The following is a 26999-nucleotide window of genomic DNA, read 5'->3' on the forward strand; positions in this document are numbered from 1 at the left end:
TTCCCATATTTCACTGGTTTTTATTTTTGAACCAGTTGCTAACAATACAACATGTTTTTATTTTGCGTATTTAAGATTAGTATGTGTGTAGCTTTCTGTTAGTTATTTATGTACTCTAACGTGTAACCTGACTCATGGTAATACAAATCCAAGGATGTGGAAAATCCATGGAATACCTGAGTTTAGTATCCCCTTGTGGCTTCTGTATACTTCAGAAAATAAAATGTTCTAAATTTAACCGGGTATATTTTAGCTCATGTGCTTTCTGAAAGATGCCTTGACAGTGTGATGTATTTTGGTTTTAAGACTGTTATACAGGAAAGCTGGAGCCAGTATTTATGTGTGCACATTTTCCCCATATGTAGTTGTGACATGCACATTGAATTACCAAGAAGATCTTATAAACTAGAAGAAAGCTCTGATTGTTTTAAAAAACCCCATCATGATGTTTAAGTCAGCTTCATGGTTTTGGGTGGGTTTTCACTATTAATTTTTGAACACTTGTGTTAGAAATAAGGTTTTATGCTTATTTAATTTCTTTTAAAACAATATTGGTATTAAAGATAAACTGTAACACAATTACAAAAAGTGTTCTGATACGCCAGAATTTTAAAAGGAACAAATTTTGTCCTTGTCAAGTCTAAGCACAGGAAGCTGGGCTTCTAGCATCCAAAAATCCCACTCAGTAAAATCACACTGGTTCTGCTGCAGTCAGAGCCCTCTTCATGTGTGACCTCCTCTTGCATTAGTTGGAATGTTACCACTATCTTTGGCCCTGGCACCTCCTGGTGGCCACCTGTTTCTAGCTTCAGGTCTTCTGGTGCTCAGCCCTCTGGCCAAGACACTTGAGTTCAGACCCTTTCCAGGGTATCAAACAAATTCAGACAAAAATCTAAATGGAATTGAGTAGTTCTCTGACCCTGTTGGATTACTGACATCTTTTTTCCCTCTACTTACAAACCCTATCTCAGAGCTTCCCCTGCAGAAACCTATACTGTGGCTGCAGTGCACTGTCTCTATTGTCTCTGTCTGGGTACCCTATCCCTCAGCCAGAAATATCCTTCACATGAGCTCCTTCAGTCTACTTATTATGGCTTAGCTCCACCCCCTCTGGCCAAGGACCAGTTAGCTACTTACCTCTCCAGATGCAAAGCATGACTAATTGGGTGCATTCACTAGCCTTACAGGGGATGGGGATTAAGCCCCATCAAAGGTTTTTTGTTTTTGTTTTTTAATTTCTGACTTTAATTTTGTGAAATTTAGCCTTCATCCAAAATAGTCACCATGTCCTGTAACTTTTGTAAATGAAAAGCATGGCTGCCCCCAGCAAAAAGGATGTTATCTCTTATTGGGTATGTCTACGCTCAGATCTGGTCCTAGGCATAAACAGACTAAACAATTGCTTAGGGCCCTGAGCGCTCAAGGGGGCCACCTATTCATTTTTTATTATGTGTTGTGTGTGTGATGGGCTCCAAAAATATTCCTGTTTAGGGCCTCTCAATAGGCTAGCACCACCTCTGTCTACACTGGAGCTGGAAGGTGTAATTTCCAGCTTAAGCAGACATACCCGTCCTACCTTTGATCAAGCTACTGTGCTAAAAATAGCAGTGTAGCCACAGAATCACAAGTCACGGGATAGGCTAGCTACCCCGACTGTGATCCCATCTGACACAGTGGGTCACCATGTAATGGGAAAATGTGCAGGTGTTAGAAGGTAGACTTTAGACAGCAGGGTTGAGGGGGAATGTTTTAGGGAACTGGATATGGGTCAGAGGAATGTTGGAGAAGCAGAAGGCAGATTGTGAGGTGGTTCAGGGGAATGTGGCGTGGCAAAAAAGAATTGACTGGGTAGGAGATAGGAGAAAGGGCAGGAAATGTGGAGAGCAAGTAAATGTAGACTAGGATAAGTGACTGGAAGAGCATGCAAGGAGAGTGGGTGCAGCAACTGTCTTCTCTGTATAGCTGGGGACGGTGAGAGAGAAGGGTAGGAGGGCTGCTCACTGAATCCCAGGGAACAGGACAGGGTGAGTTCCCTGTGATCAGTGAACAAGGAGGACACACTTTTGTGTGTGTTTTTAAGGCTAAATGTTGGCTCTGAAATGATTACACACAAATTGGGGATTGGTGGCTTTCCCCTAAAGGTAGTTTTAAAAAAAAAAATTCAAAACGTAGGTAACTTGTTTAGTTAGCCAATCTCATGAGGGTTTTTTGGGAAGTAGGGGAGTGGCTGACTTGTGATTTGTGAATGTCTGGGATTGGCAAATCTCCTGAACAGAATAAATGCAGAGACTGATTCATTACCTGTTGCAGACAGGTAAAGGGATCCCCTGATTACCAAGCACCACGCTGAGAAAACAGTTTCTTAACTGTTTACAAGTTTATTTGGGGCAAAAGGGATGTGGGGTTTTACAAGGGAAAAAGGAACAATACATATAACAGAACTATCTACTTTCCTTAACAGGGGGATTTAAGCAGATTAGAAGGAGAACAAGACACAGAGTACACTAGATAACGATTATATGAGTTTCAAAAGTATAATCAAATTAATGTTACTAATACCCGAAAACTATAACAAGAATACTATTTAAAATCTTACCACCACAAGGAACAGGGTCATGACGCCTGACCAATGGGGGACACGAGAAAAGCTCGGGTTCAAAATGAACCGGTTATACTCGACTCGACTCTTGCCCAGCAGAGGACTCGGGGGCGGGAAGAGGTAGCAGCTCCAGGGGATCAGTCTGGCGGGCTGACAGCTCTTCTGCCAGGCCCGCCAAAATGCAGCAGTTATTATGCACTCGGGCTATGCTTGGTACATGAGGGGTGTGCAATATTCGTAACAGCCGATGGCTGCCCCTGTTCGTGAGAGGTGTGCAGTATTCGTAACAGCCGATGGCTGCCCCTGGGCTTTTTGCAACATCCCATTGTTTGCCATTTCAGACGTGCTATCTTAGGTGTGTCAGTAAAGATCCCGATAAGGTCAGGTCTCAGGTCTACCGTAATTGCCGAGCGGGAGGGGGCGAGCGGGAGCGAGTGCCGGTCACTAGATATTATACTGTCGCCACATTACCCTGTTACTGGTTTTACAATTCCATTAATTTCAATGGAGTAACACTGGTGTAAAACTGGAGTAAAATAATGGTGAATGAAGCTCGGTCTTAAAATTATAAATACACTTAGTTTTTAAAACATGTTTGGAATCAGTGCATCCTTCACTTTCCTCCCAAATTATATTCCAGATATTTAAATATTTGAAATAGTAACTCTTGTAGGAGCCATGTAGGATCTTCAGTTTGTGACTGATAATTTAAGATCTTAAACAATTTAAAAAAGAGTTGCTTTGTAGTTCGCCTTTAAATCAAAGGGAATATCTTATCTAGGGATGGCTACTGCTCAAAGAGAGCAGAAATCAAACTAAACACCACCATTACCTGTCCAAGTAACCATATTTCTCATTCTAAAACACCCATACTCTTCATTTGTGAACTAGACGTAACATTGCACTGCGTTGCTTTAAGTAAAAGACATATTACTTTCAGGTGATATGATTCATGATGGAAAATTACAGTGGAAATAGGAAAAACAATGAGAACATTACAGGATAGTTTGTATTTTAAAAAATTGTCTCCTCTAGCACTATGAAAGTACTGCTTTTCTTATTGGTAATTCTATTTTTTCACTTTTCTGGCCCTGATTTGGAACTCTTTAAATTTTGGAGCCTAGACTCTGCAAGCATTTTGGAGCTGTGGGTCCTGAAATGTGCAGAGTACCTCACATGAAATGCTAAGCTCTCTCAACATCCACTGAAGTCAGTCAGAATGAGGGTTCTTAGCACCTTGCTTTGGTTGGCCCTGTGTACTTTGGACTGATGTCAACATGCACTTGGTGGTGTGATGATGAGAGAGCAAAAATGGTTGTGATGACCTTTTTTTGTTCGGAACGCATTCATCTGAAGGTGAATGAGCAATTGTTTTTGAGCAGTGGCGCTAGACACATTTAAGTATCCAAATATATTTGCTAAAAAGATGACTTAAATGAAAAAGATGAGGAGGAAATGAGTAATAAATAGAGAATGGTACTTAGTCATACTAATTAGAGTCCAAGTGCGGTCTTTGAGATAAATAACCACAAATATATTTTCAAAGCTTGTGCTGTCACCTGAAATGAGAGATAACTGTAATTTTACCTTGATATTGCAGTTTTAAATGAATTTCCTTTTTGTATTGATTTGTAAACCCTTGCTTGTTTTATGGTACAATGAGGGCAAGAAAATTGTGAGTAGTGGACTATCCCATTCCCTTTCCTAGACATAGTGTAGAGTGGACAGATAAAGAGCATGATAAAGTGATAATCAAGCAAATATTTCACAATGCTTCATTTTATTTAAAGTGAATGTTTTGGTTTAGTTTGATTTGTTGTCCATTGAAGAGAAAGGGCAGTAATTCATATTGTAAATCTCAATAAGAGAAGCTGCTGTGTTTAATTACACTAGTTAGCAAAATTATAAGCAGCAAAAATTACTTCTTCAGCATAAGAACTGGACTTCTAACATCAATACAATATCCTTGCATGTTTTTCACATGTCAACTTTTCAAGAACTATTCTTAAGACAATAGATATAACTACAATTCGGGGAACCCCTCCCCAATCTTTTAGAAGAATTTATTTTCAAGTAGCTGTAACTGAAAATATTGACAACACAAAATTACCTTATGAAAACAAATTGTATTCTAACTGAAAATAACTTTGTTTGAAAGACACAAAAGCAATGTAATTCACAGTTTCATCCAACACCTAGACCAGTGGTTTTCAACCTCTGGGGGTCTGCAAACTATGTCTAAGATTTACAAAGGCATCTGCACCTCCATTTGGAATTTTTTAGGGATCCAAAAATGAAAAAAGTTTGAAAACCATTGATCTAGACACAGGAGCTTAACACTAAGGCCCTGTCTGTAGTGGTAATGGAAGCCATGTTAACACCTGCCTAGCAAGAGCCATATTTAAACATGATTCACTAAAAAGGTGCTAACACGATTTTCTTGGTCAGTGTAGATGGGACCTATATAAAAAAACATTGCTTATTGAGAAAGTTCAGAAGACAACCATTGTGTCTATTGTAGCAGGAGCCTTGTGCGCACTCATGAGTCTCCTATTCATTTTCAATGTAGTCTGATAAGACCAACTAAATCAAGGCAGATTTTGCTAAGAGCTTTGACTTCAATAGGACTATTTACATGCTTAAGGTGAAGCATGTCCCTAAATTTATTATTCCTAAATGGGGGCCTCAGTACCTTTGTGAGGAGGCTTTCGGGCCATGTTGTTCTGACAAAGTCCTCTGTGGGGTCATTTGATTTTATTGTATCTCATGGAGTCTCCTAATTTTGATGTCTCTGTCCTAGCCAAGGCTTTTAATGTTGCCTACACCACTGATCCCAGGAACACTTTCATGCAAGCTTAACTTTAAGCATTTGAGTGGGTCCATTGACTTTATTGAAGTCAATGGGATCACTTATTTGCTTAAAATTAGGCATATGCTTAAATGCTTTGCTGGATCAAGGTTGGAGTGCTCAGTACTTTCCAAGATCAAATTGGTTTAGCAAAGAAGATGGAAAGGAACAAAAATGGGGTTTATGTATGTAATGTGATATGAGTTCATTTATAGTGTGCTGGTCATCACAGAGCACTGTGACAAGTATCTAATTATAAAATTTTGTTTACAATATCTACTATACATTGAGGTTTTTTATGGGAAGATCCAGTTCAAATTATTAGAGGAATGAGAAACTAAATATTCATGGATTATGGTTTGGTTATTTTTCCTGATTTTCAGAATTTATATTTAGGCCATTGATGGTTTATTTTTCAGGAGTAATAATCCATTTTTTAGTCTTCATTAATTATACCAAAACATTTTTACATCTTCAAAGCTCAACATTCTAAAAGATGAATTTCCAGCATGTGAGAGATCATTAAGGCTTTTTAAACCTATCTTCAAACAAGACTCCCCAAAATTGTAATTTTGGCTATTTTTGGCCTGTGTATCCCAAATATTTCTATGGTCCTCATTACTTTAGTATCTGAGCACATTTAACATCTTTATCCTCAAAATATTTTTGTGAGGAAAGGAAGTACTATTATCCCTATTTACAGAAGGGGAACTGAGGCACAGAGACTAAATGCCCAATGTCACATAGGAAGTCTGGGGAACAGCAGGGAACTGATCCTGGGTCTCCCAGGTTGCAGGCTAGCACCCTAACCACTGGGACATCCTTCCTCTCTTTTGGTATATATTTTATAAACACTTTGCTTTGGTAGGGTTATATTGATTTTTTACTAAAAACCATATATAAAAAGTGCATTGTAATTTTATAGCAGTAATAGAACAGTTTCCATTGACTGTCTCCAGAGTGCCCTAGACTGACCAGATTAATAGCATGGGACATGTATTAAAAATAAATGAATTTTGCCACTGACGACTTCTGTTCTGAGGGAACTCCTCTTAGAGCCTTACCTAAGGGCTGGCCTATGCTACAGAGTTAGGTCGATGTGAAGCAGCTTATGTCGACATAATTATCTCAGTGTCTACGCTACAGCCTTGCTCCCACCCGTATAAGTTCCCTACTACACCGACATAATAATTCCGCCTCCACAAGAGGCGTAGGGCTTATGTTGGTGTAGTTAGGGTGACGCAGTGTCCGTATAGACATTGCATTACTTATATCGGCTGTTGGCTGCAGCCATGAAATTGACAAGAAAAACTGGTAGGTTCCTTGCGGTGAACCCTAAGCCTGCTCACAGCTCAGGCTGTCACCATGGGGCTGGTGGGAGGCTCTAGCTAGAGCCCGGCTGCCCACTGGGCTCCCTGCTCCCAGCTGGGCTGCTGTTTGGGCTGCCAGCTCCCTGCAGAGAGCCCTGGTGCCGTCCAGGCTCTGAGCTCCCCATTCCCCACTAGGAGCCCAGCTGTGCCCCGGGGTCCTGGCTCCCCACTCCTAGCTGGGCTGCTGCCCATGCTCCCCACTATGATCCAGGCTTCTAGCTCTCCGCTCTAATCTGGGTTGCCTGCCGCATGGACTCCCAGCTCTCTTCTCTGAGCCACACTGCCATCTAGGCTTGCCACTCCTCTCAGGGATCTGGGTACCTCCTGCCTCCCCGTTTCCCTCAGTAATTACTGCAGTGGCTATAAGTCAACCTAACATAGATTGACTTAAGTTTGTAGTGTAGACATGACCTAAGAAGCTCTCCCTAGAAAGATTTTAAAATAAACATGCTAAGTAAACATCAAGAGGCAAAGTTTAGTCACTGGCAAAGTCTAATCATTCTTAGTGTTTACATTTTGCTGTTTTGTTTCATATTATGTGTTTAATAGTCAAGACCAATATAGAAAATAGTTTATAATTTACAAGGTCAGATCTTTAATTATATAGGGAATGATCCTGAAGTCCTTACTCAGAAACAAATGAAAATGGACCTGAATGAGGACTTCAGGGATGGGCCTACACTCAGGAATATGCTGCTAAAATTAAAGTATAGCCAGACATTTATTTTATTAAGAAATTGCATTTAAAAGAAACATGGAAGAGTTTCTGTTAAAGGCTTTGCGTACAAATTATACTTAGAACATTTTGAAAGTATTTTTTTTAAAATAACAAGACATAACTGTTGCGATATCAAGAAACCTGTGGCATGACAATTATAAAACATATAGTATTTTTCCGTAATCTGAAGAACATTTGTGGTTGATAGTACAAAAGTAATGTCTCATTTGTTGAAAAAGTCACTGATTGTGCATTTGGGCCCTATATTCTTCTACCCAAGGATCAGTAGATTCTCTTTGCACTTAACTACATTCTATGTATGCTTACTCTTTTTGTATTAAAGTTTTATCCACATTACAAGTTTAATCATGTGTTAGCACATTATTTGCCATGATTACATGCATATGTATTCTGACACTGACTTTTGAGAACATAGCAATTGCCATATTGGATCAGATCAGTTGTCCATCAAGGCTAGTATCCTGTCTTTGACAATCTCTAGCACTAGATATCTCAGAACAAGCAGAATAAACCCAACAGCAGGCTGGTATGGGGTAAAATACCTCCTAAAAGTTTCCTTCTACTCCCCTATAGTTAGAGGTTGGTTTAAGCCAAATATACGAGGTTTTACATCCTTCCTGGTATTAATAATTATTTTTTAATGTTTACTCTGGAGGATCTTATTATCCATATATGTGTCTAAATCCTTTTAAATCCTAAGATCCTGGACCCAAAGATACACTGTGACAATGAGTTCCACGGGCTAATTGTGCATTGTGTGAAGAAGTGTTTCCTTCTATTAATGTTGAATTTGCCACTTTTCATTGAATTTGCCTTTGTTCTTGTATTATTAGATTATCGCAATGGTCCCTTCTGGCTTTGGAATCTATTAATCTGACTTCTTATGTAACATAGGTCATAGAACTTCCCTGAAAAAATTCCTAGAGTATCTTTTAGAAAAAATCAAATCTTGATTTAAAAATGGCCCATGATGGAGAATTCACCTCAACCCTTAGTTAATTGTTCCAATGGCTAATTACCTTCACTGCTAAAAATTTACACCTTATTTCCTATCTGTATTTGTCTAGCTTCAACTTCCAGCCATTGGACTATGTTACATCTTAATCTGCTAGATTGAAGAGCTCATTTACCAAATATTTGTGCCCATGTAGGTATGCATAGACTGTAATAAACTCACCCCTTAACCTTCTCTTTGTGAAGCTAAACTCCTTAAGTATACTACTATAAGGCATGTTTTCTAATTCTTTAATCTTTCTTATTGCTCTTCTTTGAACCCACTCCAGTTTATCAACAACGTCTTGAACTGTGGATGACAGAAGTATACACAGTATTCCGGCAGCAGTCACACCAGTGCCAACTACAGAGGTAAAATAAATTCTCTATTCTATTCTCAAGTATCAGATTCCCCTATTTATTCATCCAAGGACTGCGTTAGCCCTTTTGGCCACAGCATTGCACTAAGAGCTCATGTTCACCTGATAATTGACCATGACCCCCAAATCTTTTTTCAGAGTCACTGCTTCCCAGGATAGAGACCCTCACTGTGTAAGTATGACCTACATTCTTTGTTCTTCGATGTATACATTTACATTTAACCATATTAAAATGCATGTTGTTTATTTGTGCACAGCTTACCAAGAGAGGCAGATCGCTCTGAATCAGTGACTGGTCCTCTTTCTTATTTACCACTCCCTCAGTTTTTGTATAATCTGCAAACTTTGTTAGTGATGATTTTATGTTTTCTTTCAGGTTCTTAATAAAAATGTTAAATAGCGTAGAGCAAAGAACCAATCCCTGCAGGATTGCATTAGAAACACACCCATCTGATAATGATTCCCCATTTACAATTATGTTTCAGTTAACCAGCTTTTAATCCATTTAATGTATGCCATATTAATTTTATATTGTTCTAATTTTTTAATCAAAATGTTGTGTGATACCCACTCAAATGCCTTACAAAAGTAAAAGTATATGACATCAACACTATTACCTTTATCAACCAAACATGTAATCTCATTATAAAAAGAGATCAAATTAGTTTGACAGGATCTTTTTTCCATAAATCCATATATATTATGTTAATCTCCTTTAATTCTTTATTAATCGAGTGCTATATCCATTGCTCCATTTTCTTGCCCAAAATCAGACTGACAGGTCTGTAATTCCCTAGGTCATCCTGTTTTTCCTTTTTAAATATTGGCCCAACATTGGTGAAGTTCCAGAAGACGGGAAGAAAGCTAGTGTTCCAGGACTTAATTAACATCTAATGGTCTAGCAACCTCCTCGGCTGGCTCTTTTGAAACTCTTGGATTCAAGTTATGCAGACTTGCTGAAAATGTATAACTTTCCTAGCTGCTATTTATCATTCTCCCAAGATGCTAATAGAAAGGAAAGAGTATTATCATATCATCACTATATCATCTATATTTTCCCAAATAAATATAAATTTATTGAACACTTCTGCTTCTTCTCCATTATTATTGATAATTTTACCATTTCCATCTATGGGTCGACCAGTGCCATTGTCAGGATTCTTTTTGTTCCTAATATACTTTTTAAAACTCCTTACTGTCCTTAGCTTTGCTCGCCATAGATTTCGCCTTGTATCTCTTAGCTTCCCTTATCTATTTTCTATATTTCCTAATTTATGACTTACGTTCATTACTATCAACTTCCCCTTTCTTTCATTTGTTATATATTTTACAGCTCCCACCACTTCCCCTCTAAACCAGGTTGACTTTTTTAACCAATAGGGCCTTCTTCCTTTATTATGTGATTGTAGCTTTTGGGGTATCTAATCAAGTATTCTTAAACAATTCCCAATTATCATTCACATTTTTTCTGGTTAAATTCTTCCCCCTGGTTTGGCTTATAATTGTTTTCAGCTTTGTGAAATTGTCTCTTTTAAAGCACCGAGTGTATATGGTGTGGATTTTTTTCTGTTGGCACATTATAAATGTAATCAAGTCATGATCACTTGTACTCATACTAACATTAATTTTTAGTTCTATGATCAGTTCCTCTTTATCTGTCAAGACAAGGTCTAATATAGAATTCTCCCCTGTTGGATGCAACATTTTTTTGATTTAGGAAATTGTCATCTATAATATTTAGAAATTCCAAGGATGTTTTATTACTGGCACCTGGAGACCTTATGCCACTCAAAATAAAAGTCCCGCATAATCACTCAGTTTTTTTCCACTTCACATTAGAGATAGGTGCATAAGGAGCCAGTCATTCTGTTCCCTACTGTGATTTGGTGGTGTGTAACAGACACAAACTAATACGCCATTTTGTGCTTTCTTTGTTGGGTCATTGATGCATAGGCACTCAAGATCATTTTCTTCTACATTTCCAGTAACTTGGAAACATGTCGTGCCATTTTTGACACAACAACGCTCCCACTCCCCTTTTGCCTACTTAATCCTTCCTAAATGGGTATAACTATTGATTTTTAACATTCCAATCATGCAGATCATCCCACCAGGTTTTAGTAATAGATTGAATTTATGCTAATAAATGAGCAGTTCCTGTTCCCTCTTGTTTGTTATCCAGGCTCTTAGCATAGCCTAGTATAGCCAATTAAAGAATTTCTTCTCTTCATGTCCTTTTATTCCTTCATTAGTTTTGTTCTCAACATCTCAATTTTCTCAATTGAGTTCTCAATCATCCCTCTTTTTACCCTTCCTGTGAACAGAAGTGCCTGATCTACCTTCTCAATGCCATTAATTATTTTGTATACATGTAAAGTAGATTGATTTAAATCAAGATAATTTAAATCAGCAAGCAGGAAACCTTGATTTAAATAATCAATTTGAATCTTGTTTTACATATGTAATCTTTTAGTTATTTTTCTAAAGCAAGGTTGATCCTTGTTTTTGTTACCCATTAAAATATATTGATTTGCAACTAAATGTAGGCTTCATGTTAAATTTGGTGTGTTGTTCTTGGTTTTTTGTTGTTTTTTTGCCTACCAGGAAAATACACTAATAGGCGTGCGCACACACGCGCGCGCACACACACACCGTTTACACTGATGGCGGCAAAATTGCCGCCTCCAGATTGATCTTTCAGGATCGATTGAGCCATCAGTGAGACCCACTCAATCGATCAGGAAGTCGACTGAGTAAGTCCACCCCCTCAAGTAGCGTAGCGCTGAGTTGATGGGAATGCTGTTCCCGTCGGCTCAGCGCAGTGTGAACAGCGCGCAGAAGGGAAGCTGAGCAGTTGACATCAGTTACGCAAACTACTCTGCGTAGTTTGCATAACTCCCGTCAACTGCCGCCGAATCGCGCGGTCAGTGTGAATCAGCCCTTATTTAGGCAATTATGTAGCTTAACTCACATTAGAGTCTTAATTTTTATATTTTTTACCATCTTATAAAATGGTGAATTAATGTAATTCTTATTTACTCGATGATTAATTTTTTACTTGTGATTTGTGACGTGTTTGGATGGAAAACCAGCATTTTAATTTTTATTAAAGAAAACTATCTTAAATGTGATGGACACACAAGAAGAATTTTTCAAAACATGCACTGATTATCTCTGGTCACTGTGTCCTTCAAGATTTTAAAACTAGTAGGTCTTCCCATTCACACCTACTTTTTTTCAATAGATTGGACGAAGAAACTAAGCGTTGCTGCTTTTTCAACTCCCAATTGGTTTCTTAGCTTTGAATAAACTAGTCACTGAACTAAACTAGTTGAATAAACTAAAATGAAGAAAATATTCTCTCACTGCAGAAGAGACTACTGCTGTCAAAAGATAGTCTAACACTTCAACAGACTCTGGTTTCAGGTGCTTAGCCAGTGATTGCCATCCACAGTTCAATAGTCTGAATTCCTTCATAACTTGTCAGCAAATGTGTACTATTTAATATTTTATATTTAATTTGTATTATTTTAATAGATCATAACCTATATTAAGGCTTAAATTTCTTATCATAATTTCAAATTGAATTTTAAATAGACTTCTTTTTGTAAAAAATAAACCTGTATTTAAATTATTTTTTCTTAATTTAAATTGTTTTTTATTTACTCTGTAGAATGGTATTATTATTCAACTCCTCCTTAAAGTAAACAGTACCAGTCTTTTCAGTCACTTCATATGACAGTTATTCTACAGCCCTAATAGTTTACTGAACCCCATCTATTTCTGCTATATTCTTTTTGGGATGAGTTGAAAAAAACTGAAAACAGTATTCCAGGTGAGGATGTGCCACCGATTTATATAATTTCATTATATTTTCTGTATTATTTTCCATCCCACTTTATGCATCCTAATATTTTTTTTTGACCACTGCTACAAACTAAGCCTTAGTCTTTTTCTTGTGCTGATATAGTTGATAGAACCCAACTTCAATAACCCAATTATTCCAATGTGCCTTAGTTTGCATTTTTCACTAGTGAATTCATCTGCCATCATGTTGCCTATTAGCCTAGCTTGAGAAAGGTCATCCTGAAATTCTCGGTCTTTTCTGGTCTTAAATAACTGTGTTCTGAAAATACTGCACCTCTGTATTTGATCCAGGTAATTAATAAAGACATTGTGTTGCTAGTGTATATGACAGGTTAAGGAAACAGAATTAGACTAATTATAACACTATTTCACATACTCTACAAATATAACTGAGTTGGGGAGGATCTATTAACAACACTTTTGTCCCCTCTAGACCAGTTAAAAAGTCATTTACACTTGTAGTGTGGATGGGACTTAATCATGTTCTTGCAACAGTGCTAAAGCTTGGACAGCTTTCTCGCTACAAATTTTAACCATTGTGGCAAGGTGGGCCTGTTTTGCCCCATGGGTCTGCGCTCCTTACGGCTATGCCGGTGGTGCAGCTGGGTGGGAGCAAGGGGGGGGACCCGGTCCCACCCTCTACCCCGGGTCCCGACCCCGACCCAGGGACCCTGCGAGGAGTAGCCTCAAACAGCTTAGTCCAAGGGGCTACTACCTTCCCTGGGTCGCTCTTCTGTAGCCCCCCCCCCAGCTTGTGGCTCTCCTTCAGGCTCTCCTCCGGTCTCCACACCTTGCAGCCGCTCCTCTCCTCTCCTCTACTGACTCCACACCTTGTAGCAGCTCTACTCAACTCCCTCTCAGCTGCTCCTATCTGCCTGACTGGGAGGCTTTTAACTGCTGGGGCAAGTTCCTTGATTGGCCCCAGCTGGCCTGATTGGCCTAATTGTCCTGGAGTGGCCACAGCTGGATCACCCAGGGAACAAAGATTTGTTAAGCCTGGGGCTGATATATATGCCTTCCAGCACCCTCCTATAGCCCTCAGGGCTGGCCCCGTCACACCATGTAACCAATTCACTGACAGTTACATTTATAACGTACAAAGGTCTTAATGGAGTTACAGAGCTTTATATGAAAAAGAGTTCAAATATGGATGCCAGTAGGCACGGCAGACATCTTATGCTATATGTTTAATATGGACTGGTTATACTTTTAATATGTGCTGTAGCCTCAATTATCTTCAGCTAAGTTTTCTTTTAAACACACAGGGTCATGTGACCTCAGCCAACAGGAGAACTCCAGCAGCCAGCCAAGATAAATACATTGAGCACTCCCTTCAGTTTTTACAGTTTGCTCAAAACATTGTTTAAAACACTTTTCTAATTTAATTTTGTGCTCACTGTCTCTCCCCCCACCATATCTGTGTCCGGCAGTGGATTAACTAACAGCAGCAGAGCAGAGAGATGTACCTTAAATGCTTTACTAAGTATGGGAAATACTTAAGTGTCTTAGATGTATGGTCTCAGTGTGGCACATGATCAAAGTGATCTTGCAGATATGCATTCAGGCATATTTATTTTGGATCACATGTCGTAAGCAATAGCTAGCTGTTCAACAGCTTCTCATCCACCATTGAGCACTGAGCACTCTCCCAACTTCCCAAGCAGGCTAACACGATGCTCTAGTAAGATTACCACTTGCTGACCAACTTCTCTCCTCTTTGTCTCTTCTCTTTATTTTCTTCTCTTGTTGTCCTTCCCTCACCCCCCCCCCCAACCTTTATTCATTTTTGTTCTCCTCTTCCTGTATGCTGATGGCTTCCACTCCTCCCATGCTCACTGCTAGATTCTCTGCACACTCTTGTCCCTCTCTCTGGTGTTGTCTTCTCCCTGTCTTTGGTGTCATTCCATGTTAACTGCTCTTCACTGATTATTAAAAGGCTTATTTGTGTCTCAGTTATTAATAAGATCAGAACAGTAGGAGGTGTGATATATAGGCATGTCCAGACCCCGCCCCCTCCCTCCCCAAAAAAGTAGACATCTGACCTTCTTGAACCTTTACTTCACACACTGACTATAGTTGAGCCAAATTCATCCATGACGTAAACCTATTGAAGTCAATGGACTTACACCAGGGATGAACTAGGCTCCTTTTCAGTAGATTTTGTATGCTTTTGAGTGCTTTCATTATATGATACATTTCTTAGAAAAAATGAGTTTGATAAACAGATACTTAATTTATTAAATTATTCAGTAGTGATTCTTTGAACATAGCTGGGTAGGTGTGTCTTATATGGTTCTTTGTATATGATTAGGATGCATGGAGTGGATGAAACTCAGAAGAAAAAGAATCACAGAATCTTTGAGTTGTTTATTCCTTTTTAGGTTTATATACTAATTTTTTGACGAAAAGATAGCTGACAAAAAACAAAACAATAAGTGAGCAAGACTTGATACTCATACTGAGGCCTCCTAATTAGAGTTGTATATTAGCAAATATATTCAAGGTTACCCAGCTCATATTACTGTTTTTTGGCTCAGTAAATACCTGGCAACTTACAGTATTTGTTTTTTCAAACTCTGCTGAGTGAATGTATTGTTTGCAAAAGGTGCAGGATTTGGTAAGTCTGAAGACAGATACTTTTTGGTGACCAAAAAAAAAAAAAAGATTATAGGCAGCAGCATAAGTTTCCTTAGGTGTGAAAAGTTAGAAGTTAGTTCTACGTGCCCATTCAACCCTTGGTCTCTTCACTGAAACTAGCAGCAAGGTTACTGAAGCAGGACTTACTCGTCTGTTTTTGAACCCTCCCACTGTATCAGTTTCTCCTTTTGCAATGCATCAAATAGATCACCATCAAATCTGAAATTTCCACAATACTACTCCCCTTCTGGGTGTGGTTCTTTACCATATAATAACACTCAAAACCTTCTAGCCCTCTTCATCAGGGTTAATTAGTACTTCAGTTTATAAAAAGCTTCAGCATCTAGGCTAATGGTTTATGGGATCCAAGAAGGGACATAAGTGTTCAAATGCTGAGTGTCACAGCACCTAACTTTTAGGCAGCTAGAAAATCACAGGAACAATGCTCAGTCTACAAAGCCAAGTTAGGCGCCTAGGCTACCTGTATAATGAATGGGGGGAGAAAGGTGCCTAAGAATTCAATCTGCAAAAGCCAGTATGTTAGGAGGGGAGCCACCTATGCTGGCCAGTGGGAGATGCCAATGACAGGATTATTCATAGGATCAGAACAGTAGGAGGTGGGATAGATAGAGGCATGTCCCCACCCCCTGAAAAAAACAGACTTGGATCTTTTCTTCACACAAAGTGACTATAGTTGAGCGAAATTCATCCCTGATGTAAGCCTATTGAAGTCAATGGACTTATACCATAGGTGCATTAAACCCCACCCTTCTCTTGGAGGTAGGTGCCTAAGTTTGGACTGCAAGGAGGCACCTATCTCTGCTTAGCAATTCACAAATAGGAATCCGCTGCCTCGAGTCAGATGGCTTAGGCACCTAAGGCGTTTCTTGCAGGAATGAGTTAGCTGCTTGCTTCGCTCCACACAAAACAGCTGGAGGAGGAAGAGGATGTGGTAGTGTCCACCCTATTATTTTTAGCCCAGTGATTAGAGCACTCACCTGGGATGTTGAAGACCCTCATTCAATTCTCTCATTTCTAGCAGAAGGGGAAAAAGGATTTAAACAGAGGGTCTTCCCTTCTCAAGAGAGTGTTCTAATCTCTGGGCTGTGGGATATTCTGATGCGGGGGGCTCCCTCAGTCTCTTCTGTTGAAGCTGTTCTACTGTGAATCAATAAGGAAAGTGATTGAGCAGGGGAACTGATCCTGGGTCTCTCACCTTAGCGATGGGTGCCCTAAGCCCTGGACTACAGAGACATTCTCTCTGGCTCAAGGACTGGTTATCCACTGGAACAGTCATTGGGCCAAAGAGAGAAAATGACTCTAGCCTGATGATTAAGGTGCACACCTGGGAGATAGGAGACCTCAGATCCAGTTATCCTGCTTCAATCACTCTGTGTGTGTGGGGGGAGGGAGGAGGAGGAGGTAGGCTGTTGTGGTGTTCGGATGTATTTTTAGGGGTTCCCTTGTATGATTTATTTGACATTCAAATATAGTTTCTTTTAACCTGTGTAATGCACATACAGCTTTGGATAGGTCAACTAAATATCTAAATAAGTAAAAATTAAAAAGCCACTGAATAGTGGTCAGAGGTGAATGATGTTTGACTGTTACCAACAGGAGCCAGATTTGAACTACAGATGGATAATTTTATATATCTAATTTCTGAGCATTAGTAAGGATTCATTTCATTTTGTGGTCTTCATGTGGCATAAAATCATAAGCAGTAATCCAAATTTGAATAAAATACCGCAATGCATTTTGTTCTAAATCTGTATATCCAGTTTATTTTCAGTAATATTTCTCTCTGCTTGGTTTATGTTGAGGGATAGATCATTAGAAAACTGCATTGTCACAGTGGCATTCCTGTTCATAATCTTCTTACTGGCGTCTGCCGTTATATTCAAAAGCTTCTTCCCTCATCAGTTCTGGAATGTGATGGCATTAGACTGTATTGATTAAAGTTTTATAGTCACCAAATCAGATTAGCTGTTGAGTCACCTGACTAGGTAGGGCTAATAGTCATGTGATGCAGCTGCCTGCTGTGTTCATGCTGTGAGCTGAAACAAGGTAGTTTGCTTCTTGAGATGTTCCTAAGTATCTAACAGCATGGGTCAGGGATTATGATAGCAAAGAAGATGGCTTCATTGTCCTGATCTTTGTGCTAGTCAGAATGGGATGGGTTTGAAAGTCTAGTATCTTCAGGCCAGCAGCCAACAACTAAACAGAATGTTTAATCCAGGAAGTTCAGACACTGAAATATTTGGGTTTGTCTTAATATGTATGTAAAAATTAATAATAATAATAATAATAAGCTGACAAATCATTCAATTGAAAAATGCTTTAATTTTGTTTCTGTAAGAGACACCAATTATATAATACTTTATATAAACATGCGATGATTTTCTTTGGAAAGCATTTGGATGCTTCTGTATGCTTCTCCGTGGTGATATTTAATAACAGCAATAATAATTTGGATTTAAGCAGCTGAATTTAAACAGCTCTTTAAAATTTGAAGTGAATACATACATTGTGGGACATAGTGTTTTATGCTGTATATTAGTGTAGCTTAAGCATTCTATATATCAAATATTACAAAAAAAAGTCTGAAGAAATCAGAATCCAGTGATTATTAAAATGGACATTGTAATTTCTGTACAAATATTAAATATACAATATTTTTGTAATTTTCAATCAATGACAGATCCATAAAATGGACATTATAGTACTTGATTCGTGTGGAATATTAAGGTCATAATGAAATATAAGTTGAGCAGCACTGCGATACCATAGTGAAAAGCAAATTGGAAAAGTAGTTGAAAGTAAATATCTTCAGTATATTTATCATAAAAAAGATGAGCTGTATACATCTTAATTTTGTAAATTTAATTTATATGGTCTCAACATATGACCAAAAATGAGAAGTGTTTGAAAAAGCAAAGGAAAATGTTTGTGATGACACCTGGGCCTGATCCTGCAATGTGTTCCATGCAGGGCTCTTCCCAGGTGGAGCTCACTGAAGGATTAGGATCTAGAAATTACAAAGGGCTTGATTTTTCTCAGGTGCTGAGTATCCACAGCTCCAGTTGAAGTTAATGAGGAGCCACGATGAATAAAAATTCATGATTTTTTAAAAAATATATAAAAATTAGATTTTTTAAAAAAAAATACATAAATTTCTGTCTTTTAAAATAAACATTTGAAATTGGCAACCTATATTAAGGCCTAAACTTATTATCTATTACAATCATTTAAACTAAGTACAAAAATATTATTAAGTAGACCATAGTTGCTGCCAAGTTTTAAAGAAAATCATTGAACTGGTAGAAATCACTGTCTAAGCACCTGGAACCAGAGTTTATTGAAGTGTTAAACCAGCTTTTGACAGCAGTAACCTCTTCCACAGTTACAGGGAGAATAATTTCTTCATTTCAGTTTATTCAACTTGTTCTGTTCAATGACTAGTTCATTCAAAGCTAAGAAACCAGTTGGGAGTTGAAGAAGCAGGAAAACTTCTGCTTGCTTCATTCTTTGATGAAAACAAGGTGTGAGGGTGTGTCTACACAGCAGACTGAAGTCGATGTACTTTAAATTGACTTTCACTCACTGAATTTTAGAAATCACAGGAGTGGGATCACACCAAGCTTCTTGCACCGGGCTCTTGGGTCCCCACTCGCCACGCTTGGGTCAACATTCAAAGCAGTGCACTGTGGGTAGTTATCCCACAGTGCAACTAGCCACAGAGGCTTTTGGGAAGCTTGTCGTCCTCCCATGATGCAACGTGCTCCCTCCTCCTCCCTGCTTGTGTTTACAGTTTGTTTGGGACTTTTTCATGCCGTTTTTCTATGCCATGCGCACGCCATTGCTGGAGAGACATAGTGCAGAGCTGAGCGGGCTCTATCATTGTGAGCATCACAGATACCTCACGGCTTATCCTGCAGTATTTTCAAAGGTGAGAGAGGAGCTGCAGCACGGAAAATAGCCATGGTACTGAGGCCACCCTGCTACAAGCAATAGAGTGGAACAATTCATGTTTGCTGCTAGCTGTCACGTATCATCTTCAGTCCGTGGAGTGCTGGTTCTGGTTCCGGGAAACAAGCACAGACTGGTGGGATCACACTGTTATGAAGGTGTGGGATGATGAGCAATGGCTGCAGAACTTTCGTGTGTGAAAGGTCACTTTCTTTGAACTTTGTGTGGTGCTGTCCCCAGTCCTGAAGCACGTGAATACTCGCTTGAGACTATCTCTGACACTGGAGAAGCGAGTGGCCATCGCTCTGTGGAATCTGGCAACTCCAGACTGCTACCGGTCAGTTGGGAATCAATTTGGAGTCGGTAAATCCACCATTGGAGCTGCTGTGATGTAAGTGTGCAGGGCCATCACTAGGCTTCTGCTAAGAAGGGAAGTGACTTTGGGAAACATGCAGGACATAGTGGATGGGTTTGCCGCAATGGGGTTCCCAAAGTCTGGGGGGGGGGGTAATAGATGGCATGCATAACCCGATCCTAGCACCTGACCACCTTGCCACAGAGTACATAAACTGGAAGGGATACTTCTCGATGGTGTTGCAGGCCCTTGTGGATCACAGGACGTTTCACCGACATCAACATGGGTGATCTGGAAAGGTGCATGATGCGCGCATCATTAGGAACTTGGGTCTGTTCAATAAGATGCAGGTGGGCACTTTCTTCCCTGACCAAAAAATAAACATTGGGGATGTGGAAATGCCAGTAGTGATCCTGTGGGATCCTGCCCCTTGCTCCCTTGGCCACACCTGGACAGCGAGAAGGAGTGTTTCAATAACAGGCTCTGCAAGTGCAGAATAGTGAAATATGCATTTGGCCGTTTAAAAGCCAGATCATAGAATCATAGAATCATAGAATATTAGAGTTGGAAGGGACCTCAGGAGGTCATCTAGTCCAACCCCCTGCTCAAAGCAGGACTAACCTCAGCTATATCATCCCAACCAGGGCTTTGTCAAGCCTCACCTTAAAAACCTCTAAGGATGGAGATTCCACCACCTCCCTAGGTAACCCATTCCAGTGCTTCACCACCCTCCTAGTAAAAAACTTTTTCCTAATGTCCAACTTAGACCTCCCGCCCTGCAACTTGAGACCGTTGCTCCTTGTTCGGTCATCTGCCACCACCGAGAACAGCCTAGCCCCATCCTCCCTGGAACCCCCTTTCAGGTAGTTAAAGGCCGCTATCAAATCCCCCTCACTCTTCTCTTTTGCAGACTAAACAAGCCGAGTTCCCTCAGCCTCTCCTCATAAGTCTTGTGCTCCAGCCCCCTAATCATTTTGGTTGCCCTCCGCTGCACTCTCTCCAACTTGTCCACATCCTTTTTGTAGTGGGGGGCCCAAAACTGGACACAATATTCTAAATGCGGCCTCACCAATGCCGAATAGAGGGGAATAATCACTTCCCGTGACCTGCTGGCAATGCCCCTCCTAATGCAGCCCAATATGCCATTAGCCTTCTTGACAACCAGGGCACACTGCTGACTCATATCCAGCTTTTTATCCACCGTTACCCCCAGGTCCTTTTCTGCAGAGCTGCTGCCCAGCTCGTCGGTCCCCAGTCTATAGCTGTGCATGGGATTCTTCCTTCCTAAGTGGAGGACTCTGCACTTGTCCTTGTTGAATCTCATTAGATTTCTTTTGGCCCAATCCTCCAGTTTGTTTAGGTCACTCTGTATCCTATCCCTACCCTCCAGGGTATCTACCACTCCCCCCAGCTTAGTGTCGTCCGCAAACTTGCTGAGGGTGCAATCTACCCCATCCTCCAGATCATTAATAAAGATGTTGAACAAAACTGGCCCCAGGACCGACCCCTGGGGCACTCCGTTTGTGACCGGTTGCCAGCTAGACATGGAGCCATTGATCACTACTCGTTGAGCCCTATGCTCTAGCCAGTTCTCTATCCATTTTATAGTCCATTCATCCAACCCATACTTTTTTAACTTGCTGATAAGAATACTGTGTGAGACAGTATCAAAAGCTTTGCTAAAGTCAAGGTATATCACATCCACCGCCTTCCCTACATCCACAGAGCCAGTCACCTCATCGTAGAAAGCAATCAGGTTGGTCAGGCATGACTTTCCCTTAGTGAATCCATGTTGACTGTTCCTGATCACCTTCCTCTCCTCCAAGTGCCTGGATGGAGACGTCTGCTTACTAGGCTTGACATCAGTGAAAAGAACACCCATCAGTTATATCTACGTGCTGTGTACTCCATAATTTGAGTGAAATGAAGGGGGAAAAGTTCCCCCAGGGTTGGGCCGTGGAGGCTGATAGGCTGGCTGCAAATTTTGAGTAACCAGATTCCAGTGGTATGCTCAGAGCCAACCGCGGAGCGCTTCGGCTTCGGGAAGCATTGAAAAATCGGTTTTGCAATGAACTGCACTACTGTATGTTTGTGCTGTGCCTTTATTTCTCATCCTCCACCCTCACTCCAGCAGCCCCCTCCCCTTCTCTCTCCACCCAAGCTATGAATGAATAAAGACAGATGTTTTTTAATGCTACAAAGTTTTATTTGTGACCCGTTTTAATGGGGGGAAAGGAGGATAATTTAATGTTGTAAAGTGTCGCTGTGCAAGCAACTGTGGTTGTGTGCAGTTCTTAAAGGGGCCTTCATGTCCTTCTGCTTACCTCCACCAGTGTGGAGTGCAGCACATACTGCACCCTGCTCAGTCTCCTCCTAGATCGCTTGGGGGTGAGGGCTGATAATGAAGTGGTAGGCGGCGGAGCGTTTTGGAGGGCTGCAGAGGGAGTCTGTTCTGTCGCTGCTCTTCCTGTCGCTCTACCAGATGCCTTAGCATGTCGGACTGATTCCTCATAATACGCAACATCTTCTCTTGCGTATTATGCTCCTGCTTCTGTGCAGATCTTCTGTGTTCCATGTCCATGTCTAGTTTTTCAGACAAGGACATCCTCCAGGGTCTGAGTTCTATGTCAGCAGCCGTGGAGATGTTCATTAGTTTGCTGAACATGTCATCCCGTTGTATTTTTCCCCCCCGCTTCCTAATCTGGGAAAGTCTTTCAGCTGGAGTTTGGCAAGGGGGGGCTGAAGGCCGAGGTGTCTTGGGGGGGACGCCCAGGGCCCCATCCACGGCAGAGGAATAAAACGGAATGGCTGTATTGGTCGGGTACTTTAAACTTGCTCCATCTTCCCTAGGTGACCATATGCGATATCAGTCTCCTGAGGGTAACGCAGGCAGAAAGGGAAGATTTGCTGCAAGCATCGGGGTACAGTCCTGGCCCTTATGCTGCTGTGCTGTGTTCCGTGATGATGCCTGCTCATTTAATAGCAGAGTGGCGGGGAAAAGTATCCTACCATGGCAGAAGAAATAAGGCTGCCCTCCCCAGAAACCTTCTGCAAAGGTTAACAGATTGCCTACGTAAAAGTTTCCTTGAGATATCCACAGAGGATTCTCGGAGCATACCTTTGCACATAAATAGTCTGTTCCGGGAGTAACCCTCCACTGAAGTTTGCCACCACCCAGTAAGACCCTCCCCTCAAAAACACAAATTCCTTTTAAGAAGCTGGACTGGCGACATAACTGCAAAAAAATTATTTGCCACACACACTCACCAGATGTACCTTCCCCTGCATCTTGATCAGTCCCTCTGTCTTGTGTGTGGCTGGACTGCTCTGGGGTAACGAACAGGTCATGGCTCTCAGGGAGAATGGATACCCCACTCTCCTGCACCCTGCTCCTCATTCATCCTGGACTGGGATTCTTCAGAGATATTGATGCTGCGTGGTGGGACAGTGGTGGAGTCACCACTGAGAATTGCATGCAGCTCCTCGTAAAAGCAGCATGTTTTGGGCAAGGAGCCAGAACATAAGCCTGCCTCAGCTCTTTGATCTTAACACGGCACTGCTGCGTGTCCCTGTTGTGCCCCTTCTCCAACATGCCGCGAGATATCTTCTTGTAAATAACTAAATTTCTTTTGCTGGCTCGGAGCTGAGCCAGAACAGATTCTTCGCCCCACAGACTGATTAGATCCAAGACCTCTGGTCAACTCCAAGCTGAAGCGTGTTTGGGCTGTGCAGTCGCCATGAATAGTTCAGCTATAAAGCTCTCTCCACACTGTCTAAACCGGAAATGAAATGGAAATTCAAAATTTCCCGGGCCTTGAGGGAAGAGCTATTTCCTGTTGACTTGGCCACATTACAGCAGAGTGTGAATGTCCAGAGCGGTCAGAATGGGGCATTATGAGATACCTCCTGGAGGACAATGGTGTCAATTTACGCTGTGCTCTGCCTAAACTGACGCAAATTCGACCCAGGGAATTCAAATTCAGTGCTACACCACTTGCAGAGGTGATTTTATTAGATCGACATTTAACGTACTTTAAATTGACAGAACTTACGTGCCAGTGGAGACGCATACTTTAGGAGGTCGACGTAAGTGGCGTAAGTGACCTCCATTGCCAGTGTAGAAAGGATGAAATCTACTAGTTCCAAATTCTTAAAGGACATAGTGATTAGAAGTAATCAGTTTAATTCACTAATTACAGATAATAGTTTAACAAATGAGTAAACTGTAAATGGAAAACATATTCTAATAATATACTTAATACTCAGAATAATGAAGATTTTGATATACTTTTTTCTTATGCTTCCAGCATGTTTAAGCTCAGTTTATTTAATAAAAAAAAATTAAAATGTTCTGTATATTTTAGTTGAATTTCCATTGCTGATGCTGATGTGTGCATGTGAACACTTGGGGATGTTTTAGGTATGCAGGCACTATAAATAATAATATATGTATATCCATATAACTTTGTTTTAATGGTTGTGACTAATGTATGTATTTCACTTTGCAATGAATTCCACTAATGTAAAACAATATACCAATTACATTTATTTTGGGATTTTATTTTAGACTGTCAGATACACCAGGTATCTTCCTTTATAAATGTGTACAGGTAAGAACAATCAATACTTATGTATAGTATCTAGTTGCTGCTGTTTTTTCCTAGATGTTTTCTGCTTTTGGGCATGTTAGGAATTGACATAATTAGGGTTTCCAAGAAATTGAACCCTAAGTGTTTTTTCTTTTTGCTTTTCGGTTGTTACAGACTGAACATCTGTCTTTCTATTAAAAATCAGCAGTCTCAGCAAGTACAGGAGTATGGACAGTACTAATAGAACTCCTCAGAACTACAGCCAGCATTTCACTGGGAAGTGTGATTTTGTGGCCAAGTCTCCATAAGCAATTAGTTGCTTATGATGTGATCATTTTCAAAACTTGTTTCAGGTTCTTGCTTCTCATTGCTTGTTGAATTATTTATTTTTTCTACAGAGATTCACTGTGGAGAGCCACTTTTACATTATCCAGAAACAGTGTGCTTCAGATGGTGGTATAGCTCTATAATAATTTCTAGATTAAAAAGAAATCTGGATAACAAAAATCAATTGAAGAAGCAATCCACAGACAATTTAGTGAATATAGTACTGTGACCTACAGCTGGCCTTCTGAACACAGATTAAAAGTTGTGTGTACTTTTTAGAGGAAAGTGAAGAACAGAAATATTTTTCCAGAGCAATTTTGCCATTTGCTGAAGTTTCTCTTGTACCAGACTGACATTTTCCTAAATACGGATTTGATCCTGGACCCACTGAAGCCAATGGCAAATCTCCCACTGACATCTGTGGTGCAGGATCTAACTGTTCATGTGCTAGATGAGGGAGTCCACTTTTCTGTCACCTAGTAGAATTGATGTACTGTCTATAAAATAGATGTTTTAGTGTCTAATATTTTAATGCTTTTACAGTCAACTCCTGTTACATGTGAAATATGGAATTTGTATTGCTGGTGTCACAAATTGTTGCTTTTCAGCAGATTAATTTTCAAAAGCAGGCTCCACATGACAATTTTAATGTGAGCAACATAAAATATTTTAGCTGAGATTCAGGAAGTCCTCAGGTTGGAGTGGAGTGGGTCAACTATGGTAATTAAGTGAAAATAGCTCAAAAGTAGATAATAAAATTTAGTTAATCCAAATATCATGTATTTTTTTCTGGCACAAATAAATTTTGATCTTGTCGTAATGGAACTATGAGAATTTTTTTCCCTTAATAGTATATGTATGTTTCTTCTAGATAGACCAGCAGTGATGCCTTAATAAAATGTTGATTCAGACTGGATAAGCTGTACAGTAGGGTAAACATGACTCTGAAAATCTTGGATTAGGAAGGCAAAGGATTAGTATGGAGTCAGAATGTTTATGGATTTGGGACAGAGTTGTTTGAGAACTATGTCTCACTGTATGGAGATATGTTTTCTGTATACATGTGCAAAAGTGACAAATACAAGGAAAGTTGTGGAGCTAAAACATCCCATCAGATGTTTAAAATATAGATTCCCATAGACCCAGGTGCCTAGACACATTGTTTTTTTATCACAAGAAATAAAAAGAATCTTAAATCTGATTCAGTGTTCAATCAGTTCAAAATCATGCAGCAAGTGCTAATCCCAACCAAGTTGAACTGAGGTAGGCTACCAGCATAAAATCAAAATAGATGCATATTTGCAGGATGTCATATACTAGCTGAACAAATTATTTGGCACTTTGAGATGTCAGCACCTTGGTAAGCATGTAGTGTCTAGAAGATATTTACTCTCCATCTGCATATTCAAATAGCTAAAAGAATAGGCTACCACCTCACTTCATGATGGCCTGACTTCTTTTTAATAGTTACTAGTAAAAAATGGAATTTTCCATCAAAATCAGTTTTTATGGAGATTTTTTGAGCAGTCTGAGTAGTACTGGATGTGGTAGTGGAAATGGAGGCAAACACCAACATCATTTCATGCATGGATGTGACCTCTTGAGGAGTCCCAGCAGCACCCCTTGAAAATAGCACTGCTTGCCCTCTGCTATAGCTATAGCTGAGTAATATGCCTTGTTTATGTGGTCTAACTAGTGTCCATACACGTTTTGTGGTACAAGTCACATCTGAGTCACACACACGAGTCACACACACTATTTCAGTAGGGCTTCTGATTTTGGGTTTTAACTGATATAACACCCTCGATACAAAAAATGGAAAATAGTGTTTATCCAATAAGCATAGGAAAAACACCAGAAATGGTTACTTGTATCTAAAGGCTTGTTTACATGGAGCAGTAATGTGGACTATGAGGTGGAGATTGCTTAAATCGCACTAATGTGTTGCACATTAATTCGTCTGTGTAGACTGCTGGTATGGCCTAAAGTGCTTTAACATAGTGCTGTTTGAAACCACTACATTCAAGTGCAGTAGGGAACATTACAAAGAGATTGCTCATTACATAATATATACAGTACTTATTACAGTATATGCAAAGGACCCCCCCCCCAATTTTTTGGACTTCAAAATATAACTCAAAAACTGCTAAAAATAAACCATAAAAAATGAAATTAATAAACCCTGAAAAAGAGAAGCCCTGTATTTCAGTAACACTCTTTTTCAAAAACTATGCAGTGGCTACCTCTGTATTCAAACATTCCTCTTCCACACATAGGCTGCTTGCCTTTGTAAATATTGTTGTGGAAGAGCCCTTGTCTGGAGGAT

The 26999-nt window shown here is 40.0% G+C and overlaps 1 protein-coding gene across 8 annotated transcripts in view; it reads left to right on the forward strand.

The window, feature by feature from the left end:
- IMMP1L (inner mitochondrial membrane peptidase subunit 1) overlaps positions 1 to 26999 on the forward strand; it is a 67605-nt gene that overhangs the window by 1080 nt on the left and 39526 nt on the right. For 4 of the 8 annotated variants that reach the window (XM_067532076.1, XM_067532074.1, XM_067532080.1 and 1 more), the window contains exons 2-4: positions 8840 to 8921; positions 9068 to 9101; positions 24325 to 24367. The gene's annotated coding sequence lies outside the window, so the exon portion shown is untranslated. Of the gene's footprint in view, positions 1 to 8623; positions 8708 to 8839; positions 8922 to 9067; positions 9102 to 24324; positions 24368 to 26999 lie in introns of those variants that run through there. The other 4 variants (XM_067532077.1, XM_067532079.1, XM_067532081.1 and 1 more) reach the window with 3 other exon arrangements.

The sequence above is a fragment of the Emydura macquarii genome, unplaced genomic scaffold (assembly GCF_026122565.2).
Source record: "Emydura macquarii macquarii isolate MOO-44397 ecotype Brisbane River unplaced genomic scaffold, CSIRO-AGI_Emac_v2 contig_3240, whole genome shotgun sequence".
NCBI lineage: Eukaryota > Metazoa > Chordata > Testudines > Chelidae > Emydura > Emydura macquarii.